The sequence below is a fragment of the Chiloscyllium plagiosum genome, chromosome 29 (assembly GCF_004010195.1).
Source record: "Chiloscyllium plagiosum isolate BGI_BamShark_2017 chromosome 29, ASM401019v2, whole genome shotgun sequence".
Classification (NCBI taxonomy): Eukaryota; Metazoa; Chordata; class Chondrichthyes; order Orectolobiformes; family Hemiscylliidae; genus Chiloscyllium; species Chiloscyllium plagiosum.
The window spans coordinates 9,372-20,404 of record NC_057738.1 but is presented as its reverse complement, the minus strand read 5'-3'; positions in this window follow the sequence as shown (position 1 = coordinate 20,404).

The following is an 11,033-nucleotide window of genomic DNA, read 5'->3' as shown; positions in this document are numbered from 1 at the left end:
CTTATTTTCAGATATGGTTGGGATTCCCCTTATCCTTTCATATTCAACCAGTTCTAGGATTAAATCTCTAGCATTAAAAATATTGGGAAAATTATGGATGTAATAAAGCCATGATGGTATTCTATTCTGTCCTGCTAGTAGCCCTAATGTCTCTCAGATGACCAAGTTTCACAAAGTGCTTTCTTCGCATGCACCGACTGCATACATATCTTCAAAATGTTGGTTAGTTTGAACTCCCTTTGTAGATTAATAAAACTTCAATTCTAGAGGTCCTGAAAGCAATCAGTAAAGCAAATTTTTCAGCTAATGACAAAAAAATCTGTCTGGAGTCTTTGATATTCAGAAAAATAGTGTTTTAAACTTTTCTTAAGTGTAAACATGTCAATTGTTCATAAGAATTGCTCAAACAATAATGTGGGTTTTCTTTGAATAAATAAATATCTATAAATAGATACAGATAGAGTTAACTGGTGGATTAAGTAATGCACATCGATTCTCTACTCTGGCTATTTGAAGAATACTTCATATCCTGTTGAAGTGCATGATGATAATTGCTAAAAGGTATGCGTATGTTCTATTACAATATGCAACTTTGTATAACCAATGCTTTATACTTTAATAATCAAACAATTTACATTAAAGCAACGCAAAATAAAAATTGTGCTGACAAATAATTTGATACACAGCAATGAATTTACTGGTCCCTAAAACATAACCACATTTTACTTATCCATATAGACTTGATTTTGCCAGACCCTGTGGTACATTTTCATTGTGCTGGTTTAGTATTACATCTTAGACCATGTTATAGCTAAAATAGGGTTACTTTGTGCTTCTTATTGTGATATTCCTCTGATCAGGCACGTATTTCATAGTGATGTCATGTTATTTGGCATTTTTCATTCATATGATGTGGCTTCCGGGCTCACACTGAAGAATTTTGGTGAATTCCATTGAATTCGAAGTGTCAGGTTTTGCATTTTAACTTCCTGTCCAATGTTTGGTTGGGGAATTTGTAACTCACATGCCAGTCATGGTCAACTTTAATCTTAGCCTATTTTCTGAGCAGTGCATCATGTAATGCTAGGAGTATAGAATGACAACTGAGTAGGCTTGTCTGCACAAACGCTGAATGTCATCTCACTGAGTATCAATTTTCCAGCTGATCTGATTATTGAGCCACATAGCTTGGTTAGACATTTTATGGATCTTGTCTTGATGCTGTTTGATATTTGCTCTTGGTTGATTAAGGTGATGTACTTTTTTAGCCCATTTGTGGCCTTTCATTTGTGGAATCATTCGTTCTGTTCTGAACTTGTGCCTCCAGTATCCTCTGGTGCCAAGTGGTTTGCATTCAACATTGAAGCCTGGGCATTTTGGTTCTTTGGTTTTTATTTGTTTCAGCCCTCCAGCATTCATAGTTCTTTGTTTTATTTTAGCCAAAAATAATGGTAGACTGGCTGGGAAGAATTAAGGATATGCTGAAAATGTGTTGCTGGAAAGGGCTTCAGGAAGGGCTTATGCCCGAAACGTCGATTCTCCTGTTCCTTGGATGCTGCCTGACCTGCTGCGCTTTTCCAGCAACACATTTTCAGCATATCCTTAATTCTTCCCAGCCAGTCTACCGTTATTTTTGGCTAAAATAAAACAAAGAACTATGAATGCTGGAGGGCTGAAACAAATAAAAACCAAAGAAACATACTAAAAGTTTTCATTTGAGTTCAGGAGAACGGTCACTAGACTCCCAATGTTAACTGTTTTCTCTTCACAAATGATCCCACACCTGCTGAGTTTCTCTGGTAATTTCTGTTACTATATATTTTTGAGTTTCCTAAATCACCTACAAATAAGCAATAATTAATTTGTCTGCCTACAGTGTTTTGTTTAAAGCAAGATCAACTACAATCTCATGTTCAACTTTTATTCCTGCTCAATATCCCAGGAATTAAAAACATAAGCTCTGCCAGAACCCGGTACCTGCTGGCTGAAGAACATAAGATTTTAAAATCTCAGAGCTAGAGTAGGCAATTCAGCCGCTCAAGCCTGGTCTACCATTTGATACAATCCTGGCTGATCTTGAAATCCACTCTATTCAATTTGTCTGAACTCCAACTGAAGCAGTCCCAGACCAAATGTATAGTGTTTAGATCTCAGCCCCATTCATAAGACAGTCAATTTAGGCAGGAGATATGCTTGCAGCACCTTTAGATTGAAGCAAACAGTGAAAAATATTTTGCTGACTGTGAAGGGTTGAGGCTTATATATCTCAATCAATTTTTCAATAATCACATTGCAGTTGATGGTATACTTAAAAAAAGTTAAAAATGTCCAGAAATCAGAAATTGCTAACATGGTACATTCTTCTCTTAGACATAACTGTATCAAGCATACACAAAAATCAGTAAAATAGTAATGTGGGTCTTACATTTGAAAATGTAAAACTGTACTCAAATAGTTTTCACTAGTAGACCAAACTAACTAACCTCTACTTCAGCTGCTTACGCACTGACTACAGCATCACAAGATTAATACATTATATCCTATCAAGGTGTGATTTGCATATTTTTACATAAATTCCCAGAGTACATGGGCATCACTTGGGGCAGCACAGTGGCTCACACTGCTGCCTCACAGTGGCAGGGACTCCAGTTCAATTAAACTATCAAGAAACTGTCTATGTGGTGTTCGCACATTTCCGTTACATCTGTGTGAGTTCCCTCCAGGCGCTCCGTTTTCCTCCCACAGTCCCAAGATGTACAGGTTAGGTGGATTGGCCATAATAAATTGCCCATAGTGTCCACGGATGTGCAGGCTACATGGATTAGCTATGGGAAATGAAGGGTTACAGAGATAGTGTAGGGGGTGGGTCTGAGTAGGATGCAAGTTGATGTAGACTCAATAGGTCAAATGGCCTGCTTCCACACTGTAGGGATTCATAACAACAGCGTCTCATTTACTCAATTAGTTCAGACCTATTTTGCAGAAAATGTAAATTGACAGTAAAAACTATTTCAGTAATATTTTAATTAAATACTTAATGTTTAAATTTGACACACTAATCATGATTATTTCACATGTACTGGTTACCAACAAACTGAATTAGAAAAATCAATTATAACTAATTAAGAGACTTCTCTGGATGTTTTTAAAGAGATACTTTCAAGCAGTCAATCAACAAAGTAAATCTGCCTATTCTTGCACAAAGGCAATGGCTATCTATAAAATTTGGAATGAAAAACCATCAGTTACAAGACTTTAAGAAATACAAATTAATTTTCCTCTTTGTCTTTTTCCTGATATACTTCACTTATACTTCCAGAATACAGTGAACAGCATCAAGGCGAAAGTGTACAGTATGGTGCTTCCTTCACTAGGTAAGAAAGAAACTCCACAAAGAGCTCACTTTGCAACTCAGAATATACATAAATAAGTACAGTGAGAGAACCTCCAAGATGTCCATAGTGGCCAATGAACAGTACCACTGTGCCACCAAGAGCCTTTTGCAATCCTTAGAAGGAAGCAATTAAGAGTGACCTTATCAACATTCACAAAATGTTAAGTGATATCAATTAACAATTTTGTTACTGCCCGGAGATCACCATGTTTTACTTCACACCCCTCTAAGATCTGAAAATGGCTTTATTAATTTCATGGACTGAATTTTAAATGGTGCTCTGGTCCCTGCGTCCCACATAAAGTGTTACCTGAGGGATTGGTTCACCCACATTCCTGACAGCTGCCTTGCAGTAATTGAAGGCTGGGTGTAATATTAACTGCTTTAAGATGAGGTCATCCACCCCCAGCTCAGGAGGATGCCCTACCATAGAAAGCTACGAGCCAAATGAATTGCCTGACAGCTCTGTCATAACAGAACCACTGAGTATGCTGATTATTTATAGTAATGGAGGAAGTCCAACCACCTAGTGGAGGCCAGAGTCAGGGACCTCAGTAAGGGGACTGAGGAATCAGTTTCAATTCCCCTAAAGAGAAGGGGCAAGTAATTTACTGAGGCTTCTGCTTGGCCAAGGGGGACCTCCAAAAAAGATCTCTCTATTTCCTGAGTTCACTTGCAGTTAAACCTGTTCAGCCTCTTCTCCACTAGGGGCAAAATACCAGTAACAATGAATGTCATTAACTGCACACTTCTAGGTTTTAATAAATCCAAAGGTGAATCCAACCAACACTTCCCCACCCCTGTAGAATTTCAGGCAGTTCAGGGATGAATGGTTAGGTGGCGGCAAGAGCATCCTTAGATTTACTTGCTGCATCCTCAACTTTCAAACCCACCTGCAGGGGAGCATTAAATCCAGCCCCATGTTTTAAACCAATTCCATTTCTCTTCTTAATTCATAGAATCACAGAAATAAATCAGTTCAAAAGTAGAGCACTCAGCCCATCATGTCTCTACCGGCTCTCTGAGCATTCTAACTTAGTGCTATCTCTTGCCTTTTCCCTGTAAATCGGAAAATGTTTTTATTCAAGTAATTAATTACCCAATGCCTTCTTGAATGTCTGAACTGAACCTCCTTCCACTGCATTGTACCAATACCAACTACTTGCTGTGTGAATTTTTTTCTTCATTTGCAAAACACCTTAAAACTGTGCCCTGTGGTTCTCCATCTGTTTATAAGTGGGAATAGTTTCTCCCTAGCCACTTTGTCCAAACCTCTCATGATGCTGAGAAGGTCAGTTATACAAAAATTCAGCAAGAGCTGGGGAATATAGAGTGGGCACAGCTGTTTGAAGGTAAATATACATTTGATAGGTAGGAGGCTTTTAAAGAGAGGTTGATAAGAGAGTAGGACAGACTGTGAAATCGAGGGATAGAAATCGAGGGATAGAAATCGAGGGATAGAAATGGCAAGATTAGGGAACCACGGATGATAGGTGAAATTGTGAGACTAGCTGAGAGAGGCTTTTAAAGAGAGGTTGATAAGAGAGTAGGACAGACATGTCCCTGTGAAATCGAGGGATAGAAATGGTAAGATTAGGGAACCACGGATGATAGGTGAAATTGTGAGACTAGCTGAGAGGAAAAAGTAAGCATACATAAGATCTAGATAATTGAAAACAGGGAAAGCTTTGAAAGAATATCAGGAATGTAGGACCAACCTAAAATGAGGAATTAAGAGAGCTAAAAGGTGTCATGAAATATCTTTAACAAACAGGGTTAAGGAAAATCTCAAAGCCTTTTATTTGTATATAAGGAGCAAGAGGGTAACTTGAGAAAGGGTTGGCCCACTCAGGGACAAAGGAAGAAAGTTACACGCGGATTCAGTGAAAATGGGTGAGTGTCTTAACAAATACTTTGCATCAGTATTCACAGAGGAGAGGGAGATTATGGGTGTTGAGGTTAGGCATAGACAAGTTGAGTACTCTAAGTCATTAAGGTGGACAAGTCCCCAGGTCCGGATGGGATCCATCTCAGGTTATTGAGGGAAATGACAGAGGAAATAACTGAGGCCTAAACAGATATCTTTGCAGCATCACTTGATCATGGGTCAGGTCCCGGAGGACTGGAGAACTGCTGATATTGTCTGCTTGTTTAAGAAGAGTATCAGGGATAATCCCGGTAATTATAGAGTGGTGAGCCTGATATCATCGGTAGAGAAGCTGATGGAGAAGATACTTAAGAGATAGGATCTCTTCCCATTTGGAAGAAAATGGGCTTATTAGCGATAGGCAACATGGTTTTGTGCAGGGAAGGTCATGTCTTACCAATTTAATAGAATTCTTTGAGGAAGTGACAAAGTTGATTGATGAGGGAAGAGCTGTAAATGTCATATACGTGGACTTCAGTAAGGCACTTGATAAGGTTCCACACGGTAGGCTGATGGAGAAGGTGAAGTCGCATGAGGTCCAGGGTGTACTAGCTTGATGGATAAGGAACATAGAACAATACAGAGCAGTACAGGTCCTTCAGCCCTCTATGTTGCACTGACCTGTGGGACCAATCTGAAGCCCATCTAACCTACACTAGTCCATTGTCATCCATATGTTTATCCAATGACCATTTGAATGACCTTAAAGTTGGTGTTGCAATCCACGTCCCTACCAGTCTGAGTAAAGGAACTACCTCTGACATCTGTTCTATAGTTATCACCCTTCAATTTAAAGCTATGTCCCCTCATGCTAGCCATCACTATCTGAGAAAAAAGGCTCTCACTGTCCACTCTATCTAATCCTCTGATTATCTTATATGTCTCAATTAAGTCACCTCTCAACCTTCTTCTTTCCAATGAAATCATCCTCAATTCCCTCAGTCTTTCCTCCTAAGGCCTTCCCTCCACACCAGGCAACATCCTTGTAAATCTCCTCTGAACCCTTTCCAAAGCTTCCACATCCTTCCAATAACGTGGTGACCAGAAGTGTACACAATACTCCAAGTGTGGCTGCACCAGGGTTTTGTACGGCTGCAACATGACCACATGGTTCCAAAACTCAATCCCTCTACCAATAAAGCCTTCTTAACAACCCAATCAACCTTGGTGGCAAATTTCGGGGATCTATGTACATGGACACAGATCTCTCTGCTTATCTGCATTACCAAGAATCTTACCATTAACCCAATACTCTTTATTCCTGTTGCTCTTTCCAAGGTGAATCACCTCACACTATTCCACATTAAACTCCATTTGCCACCTCTATGTCCTTCTGTAACCTGCAACATCCTTCAGCACTATCTCCAACTCTACTGACCTTAGAGTCATCTGCAAATTTACTAACCCATCCTTCTATGCCCTCATCCAGGTCATTTATAAGAATGACAAACAACAGTGGCCTCAAAACAGATCCTTGCGATACACCACTGGTAAATGAACTCTGGAATGAACATTTCCCATCAACCACCATCCTCTGTGACTTCTTTCAGTTAGTCAATTTCTGATCCAACCCATTAAAATCACCCTCAATCCCATGCCTCCATATCTCAAGCAATAGCCTACCATAAGGAACCTTATCAAATGCCTGACTAAAATCCATTTACACCACAACAACTGCTTTACCCTCATCCACCTGTTTGGTCACCTTCTCAAAGAACTCAACAAGGTTTATGAGGCACGACCTACTCTTCACAAGACCATGTTAACTATCCCTAATCAACTTACTCCTTATCAGATAATAACAGATCATATCTCTTGTAACCTTTTCTAACACTTGACCCACAACCAAAGTAAGGCTCACTGGTCTATAATTACCAGGATTGAATTTACTCCCCCTCTTGAACAAGGGGAAAACATTTGCTATCCTCCACTCTTCTGGCACCAATACTGTAGATAATGACAACATGAAGATCAAAGCCAAAGGTTGTAATCTCCTCCCTGACTTCCCAGAAAATCCTAGCACAAATCCCATCCAATCCAGGGCACGTTTCTATTTTCATACTTCCAGAATTGCTAACACTTCCTCCTTGTGAGCCTCAACCCCATCTAGTCTAGTAGCCTGTATCTCAGTATTCTCAACAACATTGTCAGTATTCACCCTGGAAAAAGACAAATAATATTCATTTAGTGCTTCTCCTCTCTCCTCTGACTCCATGTACAACCTCCCACTATTGTCTTTGATTGGTCCTAATCTTACTTTAGTCATTCTTTTATTCCTGATATACTTATGGAAAGCTTTTAGGTTTTCCTTGATTCTATCTGCCAACGACTTCTCTGGCTCCTCTTAGTTCTCTCTTTAGGTCTTTTCTGGCTTGCTTGTAACTCTTAAGCATCCTAACTGAGCCTCCACATCTCATCCTAACATAAGCCTTCTTCTTCCTCTTGACAAGAGACACAACATCCTTAGTAAACCATGGCTCCCTCGCTAGACAATTCCTCCCCATCTGACAGGTATAAACTTGTCAAGGACACTCAGTAGCTGTTCCTTGACTAAGCTCCACATTTCAATTGTGCACATCCCCTGCGGTTTCCTGCCCCATCCTATGCATCCTAAATCTTGCGTAACTGTATCATAATTACCTTTCCCCCAGCTATAACTCTTGCCCTGCAGTATATACCTATCTCTTTCTATCGCTAAAGTAAACATAACCGAATTGTGGTCACTATCACCAAAGTGCTCACCTACCTCCAAATCTAACACCGGGCTGGGTTCATTATCCAGTACCAAATCCAATGAGGCTTCGCCCCTTGTTGGTCTGTCTACATACTGTATCAGGAAACCCTTCTGCATACAATGGACAAAAACTGACCCATCTAAAGTACTCAAACGAGAGTATTTCCAGTCAACATTTGGAAAGTTAATGACCCCATAACAACTACCCTGTTACTCTCACTCCTATCTAGAATCATCTTTGCTATCCATTCTTCTACATCTCTGGAACTATTCGGAGACCTATAGAAAATTCCCAACAGGGTGACCTCTCCTTTCTGGTTTCAAACCTCAGCCTATACTACCTCACTAGACTGGTCCTCAAACATCCTTTCTGCCACCGTTATACTGTCCTTGACTAACAATGCCACACCTCCCTTTCTTTTACCACCTTCCTTGTTCTTACTGAAACATCTAAACCCCAGAACCTGCAACAGCCATTCCTGTCCTGCTCAATCCATGTCTCCGAAATGGCCACAACATCGAAGTCACAGGTACTAACCCATGCTGCAAGTACACCCACCTTATTCTGTATGCTCCTGGCATTGAGGTAGACACATTTCAAACCACCTACCAGCTTACCAGTGCACTCTGGCAACATTGAAACCTTATTTCTGACCTCACTACCCTGAACCTCTTGGCCACTGGAGCTACAAATCAGATTCCCATCCCCCTGCTGAATGAGTTTAAACCTCATGAAGAGCATTAGCAAATCTGCCCCCAGGATATTGGTACCCCTCTGGTTTAGGTGTAGACCATCCAGTATGTAAAGGTCCCACCTACCCCAGAATGAGCCCCAGTTACCAAGGTATCCACACTCTTGACAACAAACCAGACATATCAACTCTGTTTGTTCAAGTTCCAAGCTTCCACCATAGCTCCCCGAATTTCTGCCTTAAACCTCCATCACCTTTCCTACATATGTTTTTGGTGCCTATGTGGACCACAACTTGGGACTGCTCCCTCTCCCCCTCCCCCTCAAGGGTCCTGGAAACACGATCTAAGACAACATGAACCCTGGCACCTGGGAGGCAAGACAACAACCGTGAGTCTCTCTCATTCCCACAGAATTCCTATCTGTCCCCCTAACTACGAAGACTAATGCTCGGCTCCTCACCCCGCTTCCCTTCTGAGCAACAGGAACAGACTCTGTGCCACAGACTTGTACTCTACGCTTACTTGTACTCTATGTTTACTTACTTGCCACAGACTTATACTCCAAGTCGTTCCCGTTCTCCGCGCCTCACACCCAACATTATCCAAAACAGTATATTTGTTCGTGAGGAGAACAGCCACAGGGGATGCCTGCACTGGCTGCCAGTTCCCGTAATCCATCTGCCTTTTTCTTGGTGTGACTACCTCCCTGTAGCTCTTTTCAATACCCCATCAGCCTCCCGAATGATCCAAAGTTCATCCAGCTCCAGCTCCAGTTCCCCAACTGGAGCTGGGTGCACATCCCACAGATGAAGTCAGCAGGGACACTAGAGGTGACCCTTACCTCCTATGTACTGCAGGAGGAACATTCAACTGCCCTAACCTCCATGCCCACTATTCTAAATTCCCAATGAGACGACTGAAAAATAAAAGAATAAAAAAAACTAGTAATCTTACCAATCTGGCGCATAGAACCTTTTTTTTTGTTAGAGGAGGAGGATGGGTGGGAGATACTACTTTAGTAGTGTTTTGGGTAATGTAACCATTCAAATATATTACTTCACTCACTCCTCTCCTGTTCAGCATGCACTTTGCCTACTCACAAGGTAAGCTTAAAAAGCACTCACTGACCTTCCCAGCAGCCACCGCTCCTTTCTCCCTCTCTCCTCACTGCTCCCAGAAAAAACAAACTGGCTGGGCAACAGAAGACAGAGTAATTATATTCCTGTCAGGGTGAAAGGGAAGGCTGGTAGGTATAGGGAATGCTGGCTGACTAAAGAAATTGTGGGCTTGGTTAAGAAAAAGAAGGAAGCATATGTAAGGTATAGGGAGGGTAGATCGAGTGAATCCTTAGAAGAGTATAAAGAAAGTAGAGGTAAACTTAACAGGGAAATCAGGAGGGCAAAAAGGGGACATGAGATAGCTTTGGCAAATACAATTAAGGACAACCCAATGGGTTTTTACAAATATATTAAGGACAAATATATTAGGGAGAGAATAGGGCCCCTCAAAGATCAGCAAGGCGGCTTTTGTGTGGAGCCACAGAAAATGAGGGAGATACAAAATGAATATTTTGCATCAGTATTTATTGTGGAAAAGGATATGGAAGATGTAGACTGTAGGGAAATAGATGGTGACATCTTGCAAAATGTCCAGATAACAGAGGAGGAAGTGCTGGATGTCTTGAAACGGTTAAAGTTGGATAAATCCCTAAGACCTGATCAGGTGTACCCTAGAACTCTGTGGGAAGCTAGAGAAGTGATTGTTGGGCCTCTTGCTGAGATATTTGCATCATCAGTAGTCACAGGTAAGGTGCTGGAAGACTGGAGGTTGGCAAACGTGGTGCCACTGTTTAAGAAGGTCGCTAAAGACAAGCCAAGGAACTATAGACCGGTGAGCCAGACCTCAGTGATGGGCAAGTTGTTGGAGGGAATCCTGAGGGACAGGATGTACATATATTTGGAAAGGCAAGAACTGATTAGAGATAGTCAACATGGTTTTGTGCATGGGAAATCATGTCTCATGAACTTAATTGAGTTTTTTGAAGAAGTAACAAAGAAGATTGATGAGGGCAGAGCAATAGGTGTGATCTATATGGACTTCAGTAAGGCGTTTGACAAGGTTCCCCATGGGAGACTGATTAGCAAGGTTTGATCTCATGGAAGACAGGGAAAACTAGCCATTTGGATACAGAACTGGCTGAAAGGTAGAAAACAGAGGGTGGTGGTGGAGGGCTGTTTTTCAGACTGGAGGCCTGTGACTAGTGGAGTGCCACAAGGATCGGTGCT